Source organism: Amblyraja radiata, chromosome 6 (genome assembly GCF_010909765.2).
Source record: "Amblyraja radiata isolate CabotCenter1 chromosome 6, sAmbRad1.1.pri, whole genome shotgun sequence".
NCBI classification, from domain to species: Eukaryota; Metazoa; Chordata; class Chondrichthyes; order Rajiformes; family Rajidae; genus Amblyraja; species Amblyraja radiata.
Genome location: NC_045961.1, coordinates 97,410,048 through 97,427,797, shown reverse-complemented (window position 1 = coordinate 97,427,797; position 17,750 = coordinate 97,410,048). Strand labels below are relative to the sequence as shown.

Below are 17,750 nucleotides of genomic sequence, written 5' to 3'. Positions count from 1 at the left end.
CCCAGTATTGTTAATCTGGTAAACATCTTCCATCTTGGTTGGACGTGCTCAGGGTGGCTGGTCACTTGAGATTTCCATGAGTTTCTCAAACTCAGATTTTAATTTTTGCGAAATGACAGGGAGAAATTTGACATAAAACAAAATTATATTGACCAGAAAAACTGGAATCAAGGAAATAAGAGATTAATTAGACTGTATCTGTGTAATTCCCTGGGCAAGACTGTCAGCAGGGAGTAAACGGCAAGAGGCAACATCTACTCCTCAAGGAACTGCAGATGGTGGAATCTCACATAGAAACATAGAAACATAGAAATTAGGTGCAGTAGGCCATTCGGCCCTTCGAGCCTGCACCACCATTCAATATGATCATGGCTGATCATCCAACTCAGTATCCTGTACCTGCCTTCTCTCCATACCCCCTGATCCCTTTAGCCACAAGGGCCACATCTAACTCCCTCTTAAATATAGCCAATGAACTGGCCTCAACTACCTTCTGTGGCAGAGAATGCCACAGATTCACCACTCTCCGCGTGAAAAATGTTTTTCTCATCTCGGTCCTAAAAGATTTTCCCCTTATCCTTAAACTGTGACCCCTTGTTCTGGACTTCCCCAACATCGGGAACAATCTTCCTGCATCCAGCCTGTCCAACCCCTTAAGAATTTTGTAAGTTTCTATAAGATCCCCCCTCAATCTTCTAAATTCTAGCGAGTACAAGCCGAGTCTATCCAGTCTTTCTTCATATGAAAGTCCTGCCATCCCAGGAATCAGTCTGGTGAACATTCTCTGTACTCCCTCTATGGCAAGTGGTGAGTCATGCAGTATAATGCTTATCTCAATCTCGCCTCCTCACATAGAAACATAGAATCATAGAAAATATGTGCAGGAGGAGGCCATTTGGCCCCTCAAGTCAGCACCGCCATTCATTGTGATCATGGCTGATCGTCCCCAATCAATAACCCGTGCCTGCCTTCTCCCCATATCCCTTGATTCCACTAGTTCCTAACATGATAGAGAATTTCAGAAGTGTTAGCCTAGATTTTGTCATGAAATCCTTGAATGAACCCTTATCTCTCATCTTTCTGAGTTACCCATACACTAACTAAACTAAAGTAACCTCTGTAGAAATTTGATGATGCTGTAAAAACTACCTTACCGGGAGTAAAACACAAAGTTCTGGAGTAACTCAGCGTGTCAGGTGGTATCTAGGGAGGGAATGGATAGGCAACGTTTCAGATTGGGACTCTTCTTCAGACTCACATTATCCATTCCCTCCACGGATGCTGCCTGACCTGCTGAGTAACTCCAGCACTTTGTGTTTTACTCCCAGTGAGGAGTCTTCACAGCATCACCACATTTCTGCAGGAGTTAGTATATGTGTAACTCGGAGAAAGATGCAAGATAAGGGTTCATTCGAGGAATTCACGACAAAATCTAGGCTGACACTTCTGAATTGTTCTAATGTGTGAGGAGGTGAGATCGAGATCAGGCATCATGCTGCATGCCTCATCACTTGTGACCAGAGGCGACTGCGTTCCAACAATCCCATCTCTCACCCTTATGAATTAATTCACCAAACACAGAATTGTGTTAGTGGAGCTATCTGGATCAAGAACAGTGAGTCTCAATGTATGTGCAATGTGGGATTATTTGAATCCAGGTTTAATATTGTGTGGGAAGGAACTGCAGATGCTGGTTTACACCAAAGATATACACAAAATGCTGGAATAACTCATCAGGACAGGGAGCATTTTTTTGGAGAGAAGGAATGGGTGATGTTTCGGGTCGAGACCCTTTTTCAGACTGACAGTCAGGGGATAGGGTGGCATATAGATAAGGTGTGAAAACACAGGTCAAAGGAGACGATGATCAAGGAAATGTAGAATGATACATTGTTGGGATGGGAGATTGCAACCTTGGATTGGATTGGATTCCTTTATTGTCATTCAGACCTTTCGGTCTGAACAAAATTTCATTGCCTGCAGTCATACATATAATAATAAATAACGAAACATACAATAAACACAAATTAACATCCACCACAGTGAGTTCACCAGGCAGCTCCTCACTGTGATGGAGGCAAAAGTCTTAAAGTCTCTGTCTCTTCCCTCCTTGTTCTCCCTCTGCGCTGAGGCGATCCAGGCTTCCGTTGTTGTGACCCCGCCGGGTGACGGTAAGTAAGTCCCGTGGCTCAACCGAGCTCCGCGAACGGGCCGGTTCAAGCTCCGTGGCCCGGGGTGGTCAAAGCTGCCGAAGATGCCGCCCTCCAGTCCAGCGGACGCAGCTGTAGTTGCGGGAGCTCCGGAGAACAGGTCACCAACCTGTGACCTGCGAGCTCACGACAATGTCGTCCACTGGGCCGCGGCCGAGCCCCGAATTCAGGTCGACGCCACCTCAGCCCCAAAGCCGGGCCATCGCCACCGGATCGCCGCCACAGCTCCGAATTCGGCCAGCCTCGTATTGGTAAGTCCTGGCTGGCTCTGCCTCCGGAGCCTCAAGGTCGGTCGCAGTTGGAGGCCGCCAGCTCCGCCATTAGGCCTCAACGCTGACGGAGGCTGAGAAGGGGGATATGACAAAAAGAGTCGCATTCCCCCGAAGGAACATGTTTCACCCGACCCCCCCCCACACATATACACAACCTAATAAACTAAAATTTAACTAAAACAAGACAAATGAAAACAACAACAAAAGTACAAACAGACGGACTGCAGGCGAGCCGCAGCTGTCAACAGTGCCGCCACTTCCGGAAACCTTCATGTGGTTCACCCAGTTTCGACTAATGCAATCAACCCGACGTGCACAAACAAGATCAAATAGAACAAGCTGACCTACAAGTTTAGGCTGTGACCGCCATATGCAAGAAGCAGATGCATTGTTAGCTGAGGGGAAGGTGATAACAAGGCATATAATCAGTAATAAACCATGTTTATTATAGCTGGATTCTCAGAATCAATTGTTTACACTAATTACCGGGAATTAAGTTCTCGGCATCTCCCTCTTGAATGGCAGGTTATGAAAATGGCAATCACAAGGAATCTTTTCTCGGGTCTCATTATCGTTGATTAATAACTTTTGCTTGTTTTTTGAAGAAGTAAACAAGAAACTGTGAGGGCAAGGCTGTGGACGTTGTCTACATAGACTCGCATGAGTTTAGAAGGATGAGGGGAGAGACCTCATTGAAACTTACCGAATAGTGAAAGGCTTGGATAGAGTGGATGTGGAGAGTGCGTTTCCACTAGTGGGGGAGTCTAGGACCTAGATCTAGGGAGTCTAGAGATGCTGCCTGACCCGCTGAGTTACTCCAGCATTTTGTGTCTACCTTCACTGACAACAATGATATAAGCATACTACCAGTAGGATTTATGACTGTTCAGCTTTCAGATGATGTTCTGCACCTCTAACATTTGCAAAACTCTCCATTAACCAACCCTCTTTACTAATTGTGAATGCGCAACTAAGCAGCATCCTCTATTCACATGCCATTAATGGATGGGTGGCACGGTGGTGCAGCGGTAGAATTGCTGCCTTGCAGCATCAGAGACCCGGGTTCGATCCTGACGACGGGTGCTGCCTGCACGGGGTTTTTACGTTCTCCCCGTGGCCTTGTGGGTTTTCTCAGGTGCTCTGGTTTCCAACCACATTCCAAAGACGTACAGGTTTGTAGGTTAGTTAGCTTCGGTAAAATTGTAAAATTGTCCCTACTGTGTAGGATAGTGCTAGAATACGGGGATCGGTGGTCGGCATGGACACAGTGGGCCGAAGGGCCTGCATCCACGCTGTTTCTCTAAACTAAACTAAAAAATATCCATCACAATATAGTTATCTCTATGAAATCCGTTGTGCATTTAATTCATAAAAGTGGCTTGGGAGTAAAATTTGACCTCATAATTGTAATACGAAATTCTTGTACTAATTTCTCTACTGGTTATGCTGCAATTTTGATTTTAAAATTCTTCATTTATTTTTCAGTCTCTTTTTATTAGGGTGAGAGGCAAATATAATAGGGGCATTTAAGGGGCTTTTAGATAGGCACATGGATATACAGGGACTGGAGAGCCAAGCGTCACGTACAGGAAGAGATTAGTTTAACAAGGTCAGCACGGACATTGTGGGCTGAAGGGCCTGTTTCTGTGCTGTAGTGTTCTATGTTCCATTGCAACACTATTAAAAATACATCTGTCAATGCGTACAGGATAACGATTTATAACATGCAAACTGCTTTTGTACAATGCCATTTAGTCATTTTGATGAAGGAGAAAGAGTTGACGAACACTTTGTATTCTACACTGGTGGGAGAGTCATATTCAGAGGTCAGAGCCTCAGAATTAAAGGCCGTTCCTTTAGGAAGGAGATGAGGAGGAATTTCTTTAGTCAGAGGGTGGTGAGTCTGTGGAATTCATTGCCGCAGAAGGCTGTGGAGGCCAAGTCAATGGACACTTTTAAGGCAGCGATAGATAGATTCTTGATTATCACGTTTGTCAGGGGTTATGGGGAGAAGGCAGGAGAATGGGGTTAAGATGGAAAGACAGATCAGCCATGATAGAATGGCGGAGTAGACATGATGGGCCAAATGGTCAAATTCTGCTCCTATCACTTGAGAACTTTCGAACAACTAAAGGGCCTGTCCCACTTGGTCGACTTTTTAACGGACTGCAGGCAACTGTCAAGTTCACGGCACTCGCTGAAAAACCGGGACATGTTGAAAAATTTGTGGCAACCATACTGAGCCGCGACTAGTTTCCAGAATGCGGGAACTCATCGCCACCATGAAGGAGACTCACCTGAGACCGCCAGCGAACATGTGGCGACCATGTGACGATCATGAGACGAACGCAGAGTCTCCTGCACTTGCCTAAAAAGTCGTCTAAGTGGGACAGGCCCTTTAAAAAGAGGCTAATAATGGGCCTGTCCCATTTGGGTGATTTTTCAGCGGACTGCCAGCGACTGTCAAGTTGCCGGCAGTCGCCTGAACAACCGGCAACTGGAACGGCGACTGTCAGAGTGGAACACACACACACAAACACATTGCTTCCTTCACCAGCCCGTTATGCAGGCAGGGGACAGGACAAGCGGGAGGAGCGTTGTCTAAAAAATTAACATGGTGCAAAGCCAAGGTGAAACAGACACACACCGCGATGAACAGGAAGGTTTGCGCTGTAATTAAGATGGTTAAAGCACAGTGTACGGTAAGTCCTTTAAAAGAGAGGAGGGGGGAGAATGGGGGAGAAGGAGTGGAGACAACTTTTAAGAAGCCAGAGATACACGGCTGTGAAGCTCGGCGGACATTTAAACATTACCGGTCGGTTATCCTTGGTTCTGAAAACTACTGCTTACGTTTTTTTTTCCCCAATGAGCCAATAAAATTCACCGGTCCGCACCGGCTACAACCTACGATAACCACTGAGAACCTTCGACCTCCTGGCAAATCATTAGGACCTCCTGGCGACCCACCTACGGCACGAGAATTCTCGCTACTCTCCAAGGCGGTTTCAATCTAGTCGCCGCTAATTTTTCAACATGTTGAAAAATTCGTGGCGACCATAATGAGGCCGCGACTAGTTCCCAGAATGCGGGAACTCCTCACAACCGTGAAGGCGACTCCCCGGCAACTATCCGCAAAAAAATTCAAAACAGGCCGTGACCTGAAATAGGTTGCCGTTTTTAAAATCGGTAATTTTTTAGTCGAAGCCGGTTGCGATGCTAGTTGAAGGTGGTTGCCAGAGGTTGCAGGTGGTTGCCGGAGGTTGCAGGTACCTGATTTTACCGATTTTTAAAATGGCAACCTATTTTTAAGTCGTGGCCGGTTTTGAATTTTTTGAGACAATCGCCGGAACATAGAAGAAGCGGAAACCACTTTGGACCATTAGGGAGACTGACAAAAACCTCCGGGAACCGCACCTTGGGTGGGGCGCAAAGTCTCCAGAGGTTTCCGTTCAGGTTTCCTAAGTGGGACGGGGCATAAATCTTCTTTGATCCAGTGTATATGGTCTTGCAAGAGTGTGCATGCAACCAGGGGGAAATTTTAATGTTGTGTTCATGTTCAGTCAGGCAGTCAGTCATCCCATTCTTATTGCTGAGAGACCCATTCCACTGGGAATAATTATGACAGTATTCCACAAGGGAGGATGATGCAACATGCTACAACAAACCTGGAAACATAATTTCGCTTTAACAATACAACATTGATAGTCTACTTTTGGCTGTCCTCGGAGCTTGTTGCAGTAAAACAAGGCCAGCTTGATCCCAACCTGCTCTGAACGACATCTACGTAAATCGAGACTCTGCATTGAAAATTCGGCAAGACAATTGCAACAGAAATCACCGGCAAGTTCACAGGGCCGACCAAAATGGCTGCATGAGTGAAAAGAGGAAATTCTGGAAATACTCAGCAGGTCAGGCCACATCTGAGGAGAGGAAAATGGGGTTCATATTTCAAGCCAACCGCTTATTGCCAGAAATGCTGCTGGAATTATCTCTGATTTGTTGTGTACCAAAGAAAAGACATTTTAACCATCGAGATCCGTGAGTTTTTCTCCCACACTTGTTTATAAATATTGAATGGTGCTTTTTGAAGGTTAACCTCTGAAAGTATGCAGTTTGAACAGAGAAACTATAATGTTACGAGTAGAGTGTTATATATAAAAGTTACTGTAACCGGACACCAAAAAAGTTAAATAGTCCAGATGTTGGAAATCTGAAACAAAAGCACAAAAATGTAAACACTTAGAGGTTTGGGCAGCATCTGTAGAGAGAGAAACAGAGTTCATATTTCAGGTTAAAAACAGAAAAGATGAGAGAACTCGGCCAGTTACGCAGCATCTGCAGAAAGTAGAAATGAATGCAGTGATCCTTTCTCAGAATCTACGTTTGCAGCTTTAGCATTTAGGTCAATGTCTTCAAACATCAGATGTTCAGACCACAAAAACTTCACAAATGTAACAATGCTCTTTGTTAATTTCCCATAAAAGTGAAAGAGAGCGATAACAGAAAAACAACATGAAATATTGCCTCAGAAGTGCCCTGTTATACAGAGCTATATAACTTGGGTGGCACAGTGGCACAACGGTAGAGTTGCTGCCTGCCTTACAGCGCGAGGGACCAGGGTTTGATTCTGACTATGGGTGCTATCTGGACGGAGTTTGCACGTTCTCCCCGTAGCCGTGTGTGCTTGCTCCGGGTTCTCTGGCGCAGGTTTGTAGGTTAATTGGCCTCTGTAAATTGTCCCCAACATGTAGGATAGATCTATTGTGAATGGGTGATCATTGGTCGGCGTAGACTTGGTGGGCCTGTGGAAGAATTAATATCCTTCCTTACTTAATTTTCATTGGAATTGAATAAGGTAACGAAAGGGTGTTTTGGATGTGACAATTGGCAGCTCTCGCTTGACCCAGGTGCAGAAGAGGTTTGTGGGAATCGGCAAAGTAAGATTAGGCGTATTACCTCTTGTCTGGGAATGTGTTGAAGGATGGATGGTAAATGTAAACATGAAACAAAGCTTGGTTTCCCTTCTGTGAGGAGTTAGAGTAGACCACCCGCGCCCCCTACTGCTAGCAACATAGTTTCTGTAAATGGGGGGGCTTATGATTGGCTTGGAGAGGGGATGGTGGTGCAGTCCGCCTAAACGGTGAGATAGAATAATGTCAAGATGCCCGTGTATTGTATTTGACTTGTATTACCCATCTGTTGGTGAATAAGATTTACATAAGCAAAAAGTATGTTGTGACTAATGGAATAATTGTAGGAGATAGTATATTTTTGTATATCTGAATCGAACAACAAACAAAAGTTGTTTACTGCACAGTATAACAGTCGGCTAATTCTGCTGTGAAGTCAGAGAACCGGTGGGCACTGCAGCGATCTCTCCATGATATCATGCAATAAAATCTCGAAGCAAATCTGCAAAGTCTCTGCTTTTCATTTTCCTTTAATTTCCCTCCAAGTTAATTTCTTCCACAGGGCCAAAGGGCCTATTTCCACGCTGTATCTATAAACTAACTTGTTCTTAGAGTTAGAGTTTTAGAGGGATGTCGCATGGAGACAGTCCCTTCAGCCCATTGAGTCCATGCTGCCCATCAATCACCCGTTCACACTAGTTCTATGTTATCCCATATTCTCATCCATTCCCTACACACTCGAGCAATTTACAGAGGCCAATTAACCTACAAACCCCCACGTCTTTGGGATGTGGGAGAAAATCGGACCACCCAGAGAAAAACCACACAGTCGGAGAACATGCAAACTCCACACTGACAGCACCAGATGTGGGATGAAGTTCCATGGTGCAAATTAGAGAAACCTACTTCAATCCAACACTGACATTTTCTGTCGATATTTTGTATTAATTTTACAGGATGTTTGCAGATGACATTAACGTGGGTAGTATTGTAGATAGCACAGATGATTGTCAAAAATCCCAGCAGGAATTTGACTCTGGGCTGAGGAATTATTAATGGAGTTTAATACAGGGAAGTGCAAGGCATTGCATTTTTGGGGAGCCAAACCAGGGCAAGACCTCCACAGTGAATGACTGGGCTCTGGGGAGTGTTGTAGAACTGAGGGATCCAGGAGGGTACAAACACAGTTCTTTAACAGTAGCGTCACAAGTAGATACATTGGTCAAGAAGGCATTCATCAGTCAGAGTTTTGGTGAGGCCATATTGAGAGTATTGTCTTCAGTTTTGGTCACCCTGTTATGAGAAAGATATTGTTGGGCTGAAAAGGTGCAGAAAAGATTTACGAGGATGTTACCAGGTCTCGAGGGCCTGAGATATAGGGAGAGGTTGAGTAGGCTAGGATTTTATTCCTTGGAGCACAGGAGGGTGAGGGGCGATCTTACAGAGGTATACACAATCAGATAGGATAAATGCACAGTCTTTTACACAGAGTAGTGGAATAGAGAACCAGAGGACATAGGTTTAAGGTGAGGGAGGGCGGGGAGAGGTTTGATAGGAACCCGAGGGACAACTTTTTTTTTATACACAAATGGTGGTAGGTGTATGGAATGAGCTGCCGGAGGAGGTAGTTGAGGCAGGTACCATCACAATATTTAAAAAACATTTAGATAGGTACATGGATAGGATAGGTCTAGGGGGATATGAACCAAACGCAGGCAGGTGGGACTAGTGTAGATGGGGCATCTACAGAAACAGAGTTAACATTCTGGGTCAAAAGCTCTTCGTCAGAAATGGAAAGTAAACAAGTTGGTTTTAAGTTGAAAATGTGGGACAGGGTAAAGAGAAAATCTCCGATCAGGTGAGGCCAAAGTTGCCATAGAGATAAATTGTAAATTAGGTAATCCAGATGAAGGATTAATGGGAGCATAGAAACATAGAAAATAGGTGCAGGAGTAGGCCATTCGGCCCTTCGAGCCTGCACCGCCATTCAATATGATCATGGCTAATCATCCAACTCAGTATCCTGTACCTGCCTTCTCTCCATACCCCCTGATCCCTTTAGCCACAAGGGCCACATCTAACTCCCTCTTAAATATAGCCAATGAACTGGCCTCAACTACCGTCTGTGGCAGAGAATTCCAGAGATTCACCACTCTCTGTGTGAAAAATGTTTTTCTCATCTCGGTCCTAAAAGATTTCCTCTTTATCCTTAAACTGTGACCCCTTGTTCTGGACTTCCCCAACATCGGGAACAATCTTCCTGCATCTAGCCTGTCCAACCCCTTAAGAATTTTGTAAGTTTCTATAAGATCCCCCCTCAATCTTCTAAATTCTAGCGAGTACAAGCCGAGTCTATCCAGTCTTTCTTCATATGAAAGTCCTGACATCCCAGGAATCAGTCTGCTGAACCTTCTCTGTACTCCCTCTATGGCAAGAATGTCCTTCCTCAGATTAGGAGACCAAAACTGTACACAATACTCCAGGTGTGGTCTCACCAAGACCCTGTACAACTGCAGTAGAACCTCCTATACTCAAATCCTTTTGCTATGAAATCATTTATGCAGATATAAAATTATTTGGATTTATGCACTGCATCTGAAGTTCATTTTCAGTTGTGGCGAAGCATCCTACAGCTAACGAACAACCTATGAAGTGCAGTCACTCTGAAGGAAACACAGCATTGAATATATGCACAGCAAGCTCCCAAAATCAACAATGTATTAGTGACCAAATAGTCTGTGATTGTGATGAAGGGAAAAATATTGGTGCAGGGAATATCCCATCACTTTCTCAAAATGGTGCTGCAAGATCTAGTTTAAGTATTAGCCAGGAAGGAAGGAGGGAGAAGATTGCTTTTCAGACTGGAGCCCTGTGACTAATGGTGTGCCTCAAGGATCGATGCTGGGTAAATTGCTGTTAGTCATCTACATCAATGATTTGCATGAGAATGTAAAAAGCATGATTAGTAAGTTTGCAGATGATAATGCAAGGATTTTTTTTTTGCATTAATATAACCAATGATCTGTGGACCAACCAAGATAATGCACACCAACATCTCTACTTCCTGAGGAAATGGGGCATGTCTCCAATTATTATACTTATAAACGCCTACAGGTGCACCATAGAAAGCATACTGTCGGATTGCATCAAACATCTCTGCCCTCGACCGCAAGATATTACAGAGAGTTGTAGATATAGCCCAGTCCACCACACAAACCAGACATCCCACCGTTGACTTCATCTACCCTCACGCTTCCTCGAAAAAGCACCCAACTTAATGAAAGACGTCCCACCCTGATCTTTCCTTCTTCTCCCTGCTCCCATCTGGCAGAAGGTATAGAAGCTTGAAGGTGGCAGCATCGGACTCAAGGAACAGCTTCTGCCCCTTTGTTATCAGGCTTCTGAACAGTCCTTCCATAAGCTGGGGTACAGTCAAATTCACCTCTACCACATTGTGGACCTTTGTCTGTGGAACCGATTCATTACAATGCTGTGAATTATATTCAAACTTACTTTATCTATTGTACTTGAGTTTGACTTGATTGTATTTAGTATATCTGATCTGTTTGGATATCATGCAAAATTGTACACATGACAACAATTAACCTAAATATGTCTCTTTTGTTTCTATCGAAGGAATTCATCAGTACAATCTTGTTGACTGTGTGCATATCATCCCAATGGCAAGATGGCACTGAATGAATTATACTTGGTCAGGATCTTTCTTGGGACAGCAAACTCTGATGACCTATTCATTATTGCTAGTGACTTCAATCAAGCAAACTTCAGAAACAAAAAGCCCTGTCCCACTGTACGAGGTAATTCAAGAGTTTCCCCTGATTCGAACTCGGGGATTTACGGTAATGGCCGCTCGTAGGTACTCGGGGCTCTCGTGGACATTTTTCAACATGTTGAGAAATATTCACGCGTCTTCCTGAGCTTACCGCGTTTCCCGACTACCTGCCGTTAGCGTTACGAGCCTCTAAGGGACTTTCCCGAGCTCCGACGTACCCGCTACGTTCATTCTACGTGCTTACCACGAGTTTGATTTTTTTTTAAACTCGGGAGAGCTCTTGAATGAACTCGTACAGTGGGACAGGGCATAAACTCTCCAAAATACCACCAGCATGTCTCCTGCCTCATAAAGGATGTAAATGCTCAAGACCAACATCAAGTATACCTTTCCCTCCATCCCTTGTCTTAATTTCAGCCACTCTGACCATCAGTCGTTGCTTCACCTACCAGTTTACAGGTACAGGTCGAAGATAGCAATACAGCAGTTGTCTGAGGGACTACTTCAAGATGGCCTTAAGTCAGTGAACTGGAACATGTTCAAGACCAAGTTTATTCACTCCGAATGAGCGTGCCGCAGTCATCACTGGTTTATGAATGCCTTCCAATTAAGACAATTAGGGTCTATTGTGATCAGGGCCCTGGTGTGTGAAAGGGAGCGTTGGTATCAGCACCTGGTGAGCCAACCCCATCAGGATTTCTGAACCGAGTCAAACAGCACAGAAACAGGCCCTTCTGCCCATCACGTCCATGTCAATCTATTTGCACGTCAATTCTAAACGCATTTGCTCACATCAGTATCACATGATTCAATGGTAGTTGGATCTCCTGCATCTGCTCCAACCTCATCTATTGCATCCGCTGCTCTAGATGTCAGCAGATCTATATCGGTGAGACCAAGCGGAGGCTGGGCGATCGTTTCGCCGAACACCTCCGCTCGGTCCGCAATAACCAACCTGACCTCCCGGTGGCTCAGCACTTCGACTCCCCCTCCCACTCCGTATCCGACCTCTCTGTCCTGGGTCTCCTCCACGGCCAGAGCGAGCAACACCGGAAATTGGAGGAACAGCACCTCATATTCCGCTTGGGGAGTCTGCATCCTGGGGGCATGAACATTGAATTCTCCCAATTTTGTTAGTCCTTGCTGTCTCCTCCCCTTCCTCAGCCCTCCTGCTGTCTCCTCCCATCCCCCAGCCTTCGGGCTCCTCCTCGCTTTTCCTTTCTTCTCCCCGCCCCCCCACCACCACCCATCAGTCTGAAGAAGGATTTCGGCCCGAAACGTTGCCTATTTCCTTCGCTCCATAGATGCTGCTGCACCCGCTGAGTTTCTCCAGCTTTTTTGTGTACCTCCACATGATTCAATGCTGTGCCTGTTTAAGTGTCTGTTTAAATATCTGTTAAGTTTAGTGATTGTGTCTCATTCCACCAACTCTTCTGGCAACTCTTTCCAGATATCTAACACTCTGTTAAAAAAACGTACCCCTTCAAATCCGCTTTAAGGCTTCTTCATCTCACCTTAAACCACTGCCCTCTTGTCTCTAATAACCTTACTATGAGGAAAAAAATCTATCTATCCTGTCTATACCTTTTATTATCTGATATACCTCTATTAGGTATATAAAATTACAGGGAGGGAGGGCAGCGTAGGTTCACAAGGTTAATTCCCGGGATGGCGAGAATGTCATATACTGAGAGAATGGAGCAACTGGGCTTGTATACTCTGGAATTTAGAAGGATGAGAGGATATCTTATTGAAACATATAAGGTTATTAAGGGTTTGGACACGCTAGAGGCAGGAAACATGTTCCCGATCTTGGGGAGTCCAGAACCAGGGGCCATAGTTTAAGAATAAGGGATAAGGCATTCAGAACGGAGATGAGGAAACACTTTTTCACACAGAAAGTTGTGAGTCTGCGGAATTCTCTGCCTATGAAGACGGTGGAGGCCGGTTCTCTGGATACTTTCAAGAGAGAGCTAGATAGGGCTCTTCGCGGACGGAATCAGGGGATATGGGGAGAAGGCAGGAACGGGGTACAGATTGTGGATGGTCAGCCATGATCACATTGAATGGCAGTGCTGGCTCGAAGGACCAAATGGCCTACTCCTGCACCTATTATCTGTTGTCTATTGAGGCATTTCATTGCTCTGGAGAAAGCAGGCCATCCTATCCAATCCCGCCGCATAAGTAAGGCAATTGAGGCAACAGTCATTTATATCTCTCTTGCACTCTCTCCAGTTCAACCACATTCTTCTCATAGTGTGGTGACTAAAACTGCGCCAAAAAACTCCAAGTGCACTCTAACCAATATTTTGTAAACTTGCCATATTATATCCTAACTTTTAAATTCCATGCATATATTTCCATGTTGCCACTTTCAGGGAACTATGGACTTAAACCCAAGGTCTCTCTGTTCATCAACATTCCTTAGCACCTTACCGTTAACTGTAATGTCCTACCCTTAATAGCCTTCCAAAATGCATCAGCCCGTATCTGTCGGGATTGAATTGCATCCACCAAGACATCATCTACGTTTCCATCTAATCTATATGCTGCCGTAGCCTTAAACAATCTTCCACGTTATCCACATTACCATAAATGTTCATGTCATCTGTAAATGTATTAATCATATCTTCTACATTCACGTTCAAGGGTCCCACCACCACTACCATATGAAGCAGGTTTGTTGATCAATATCAATATTAAGTGCAATCTAATGTGCATTGAACAGGCCTTTTGGCCCGCAATGTCTGTGCCAAACATGATGCCAGTAACCTACTCTCATCTGCTAGTATGTGATCCATATTCCTCTATTCCCCTGAATATGCATGTGACTATCTAAAATCCTCTGAAATGCCACAATCATATCTGCCTCCTAGCAGCAAGTTCCAGGCACCCACAACTCCACCCCACACTTCTCCATTAAATTTTGACCCTCTCATCTCAAAAGCTATGCACTCTAGACGTTGATAGTTCCACCTTGGTGAAGAGGTTCTGACTGTCTATTCTACCTATGTCTTTCATAATTTTGGGTGTCAAAGGTTATGGGGAGAACGCAGGAGGTAGAGATAGATCAGCCATGATTAAATGGCGAAGTAGACTTGATGGGCCAAATGGCCTAATACTGCTCCTATGACTTATGATCTGATTTATGTGAGGGAACCAGACTTCTATCTGGTCCCCTCACAACCTCCAACGTTCTAAAGAAAACAATTCAAGTTTCTCCAGCCTTTCATAGAGTCAAATAGTGATACAGTGTGGAAACAGGCCCTTTGGCCCAACTTGCCAACACCAGCCAATATGTCCCAGCTACACTAGTCCAACCTGCCTGCGCTGGGTCCATATCCCTCCAAACCGGTCCTATCCATGCACCTTGGTCCATATCCCTCCAAACCTGTCCTATCCATCCATGTCTAACTGTTTCTAAAACGTTGGGATAGTCCCAGCCTCAACTACCTCATCTGGCAGCTTGTTCCATACACCCACCACCCTTTGTGTGAAAAAGTTACCCCTCAGATACCTATCAAATCTTTTCCCCTTCACCTTGAACCTATGTCCTCAATTCCCCTACTCTGGGCAAGAGACTCTGTGCATCTACCCGATCTATTCCTCTCATGATTTTATACACCTCTATAAGATCACCCAGCGCCCTCCTGCGCTCCAACGAATAGAGACCCAGCCTACTCAACCTCTCCCTACAGCTCAGAGCCTCTAGTCCTGGCAACATCCTTGCAAATCTTCTCTGAACCCTTTCAATCTTTCCTCAGGAAATGCCAATCAGGACTCAGGAACAGCTTCATTCCCAGAGCTATAGCGGCTCTGAACCGGCCCTGCTGAGTGCCCCCCGCCCCCCCTGGACTGTCTCCCTCGGATGGTCACGTCGCACAGACACATCTGCACTTTAGTCTGTTGAACTGTTTTGACTATTTTACTGTTGTAATGTTCTTTTTACAAACCATGTTCTCGGGGTATCTACATCTAAATTTTATTAGTTATTTAAGTTATGACATCGGATGGAAGCTGCATAACAAATCTCGTTGCACTTATGTGCAATGACAATAAAATATATTATTATTATTATTATTATTATTATTATAAGATGGTGCCCAGAACTGAACACAATATTCTAAATGCGGTCTCACTAATGTCTTATACAACTGCAACATGACCTCCCAACTTCTATACTCAAAACTACTTTCCTTGTAGCTAACACCCCCAAAATCCAGGCAGAATTCTGGTGAACCTCCTCTGCACCTGTTCCAAAGCCCCCAGCCACATCCTTCCTGTAATGGTTAGCTGGAACTGCATGCAATACTCCAAACACACCTAAGCAAAGTCCTATAAAGCTGCATCATGATTCCCTAACTCTTACAGTGTACGCAATGTCCCAACCAATGAATGAAATCAGTCTGAAGAATGGTCTCAACCCAAGGCATCGCCCGTTCCTTCTCTCCAGAGATGCTGCCTGTTCCACTGAGTTACCATATAACCATATAACAATTACAGCACGGAAACAGGCCATCTCGGCCCTTCTAGTCCGTGCTGAACACTTACTCTCACCTAGTCCCATCTACCTGCACTCAGACCATAACCCTCCATTCCTTTCCCGTCCATATACCTATCCAATTTATTTTTAAATGATAAAATCGAACCTGCCTCCACCACTTCCACTGGAAGCTCATTCCACACAGCTACCACTCTCTGAGTAAAGAAGTTCCCCCTCATGCTACCCCTAAACTTTTGTCCCTTAATTCTCAAATCATGTTCTCTCGTTTGAATCTTCCCTACTCTCAGTGGGAAAAGCTTATCCACGTCAACTCTGTCTATCCCTCTCATAATTTTAAAGATCTCTATCAAGTCCCCCCTTTACCATATGCGCTCCAAAGAATAAAGACCTAACTTGTTCAACCTTTCTCTGTAACTTAGTTGCTGAAACCCAGGCAACATTCTAGTAAATCTCCTCTGTACTCTCTATTTTGTTGACATCTTTCCTATGATTTGGCGACCAAAATTGTACCCCATGCTCCAGAATTGACCTCACCAATGCCTTGTACAATTTTAACATTACATCCCAACTTCTATACTCAGCATTTACTCCAGTTACTTCAGCATTTTGTGTCTACCATCAAGGCAAACATACCATATGCCTTCTTTGCCACTCTATCTACTTGTGTTGCCACTTTCACAGAGTTATGGACTTGGACCCCAATATCCCCCTGTACATCAATGGTGTTATGAATCATGCAATTAATTGTATATTTTCCCCTTACATTTGACCTCCTGTTTGTGACATTTCCAACCTGGAAATAAAAAGTTCTATATCATTTTATACACTTCTATCAGGTCTCCCCTGAAGCTCCATCGAGCATTTTAGAGAAAGCAATCCAAGTTTGTACAACCTCTCCTCTAGCTGGTACCCCTGATTCCTCAATCCACGCAGGGTAAACCTCATCTGCACCGTTTCAAAAGTCTCCACCACCTTCCTGCAATGGGGCAGATCTCAATAAGGGGGAAGTTAGTACTCTAGTCTTGTTCTTGGTTTCTTGGTCCTCCAAAATATTCCAAATGGAATTTAAACTGGAGGTGGTGGAAGGAGGACTTAAGCCAGAAAGGGTTTTAGGGAAGAAAGAGCTACTTCTACTACTACTAAGAAAAATGGCCAGCAGAAAGCCTCCAACCCTTCATTGGCCTAAAACCTTTTCCTTCCCATTGTCATCGTTCCCTGACTGCTCCGAGCTCCTGTCTATCAGACCAGCAGGTTTTGCTTCAACCTACCCCCTCCTGTCCAAAGATCCTATAGTGGACACACAGGAGGCGTGCGGCCCTACGAGTACACAATACACACGCCCAGAAAGTCCATCAGGAAGAGAGACTCTGCCGCAGTAATGAATGCAGCGTTGCACACAAGTTGCAACAATGTAATCGCGACTCAGTAACACGCAAACAAACAAAAAAAGTTACATTCAGTACCGTTTGGAAACCTTCTCTGTTTTTCAGGAAACGTTCTCTGTTTGTTCAATGTCCGGTTCACCTTCTCCGCTGCAAAACGACGGATGCACACTGCCATCTGATGGCCTTGCTTGTAGCTACCAAGAGATTGTACTGAGAATGTTATTTCTGTCACTCTGCCGCCCTCTGGTGCAATAACGTCTGCAGCTACAATGCAAAAAAAAAAAAGATCTGCAACCACTTGTTAAAAAAGCAAGGCCATTTCCAGAAATAAATATTTTAAGAAGGAACTGCGGATGCTGGAAAAAATCGAAGGTAGATAAAAATGCTGGAGAAACTCAGCGGGTGAGGCAGCATCTAGTGGAGCGAAGTCTGAAGAAGGGTCTCGACCCGAAACGTCACCTATTCCTTCGCCCCATAGATGCTGCCTCCCTGAGTTCCTCCAGCATTTTTATCTACCTTCCAGAAATAAATAAGTTACTTGACAAAGAAACATTTTGGTGCAAAACACAGACATTCCAGTGGTATAGTATTTCAAGGACATTCCAAAGTATTTTCTTGTAATTTCAGTTATAATAAATAGAGTAACTAATTTGAACGAAGCAACCATTTACCACAA

At 44.6% G+C, this 17,750-nt stretch overlaps 1 protein-coding gene across 1 annotated transcript in view; it reads right to left on the bottom strand.

Annotated features, from left to right (window-relative positions):
* LOC116974627 (cohesin subunit SA-2-like) overlaps positions 1-17,268 on the bottom strand; it is a 117,280-nt gene extending 100,012 nt beyond the window's left edge. The window contains exon 1 of the mRNA XM_033023305.1: positions 17,153-17,268. The gene's annotated coding sequence lies outside the window, so the exon portion shown is untranslated. The remainder of the gene's footprint in view (positions 1-17,152) is intronic.
* Positions 17,269-17,750: the final 482 nt, after the last annotated feature.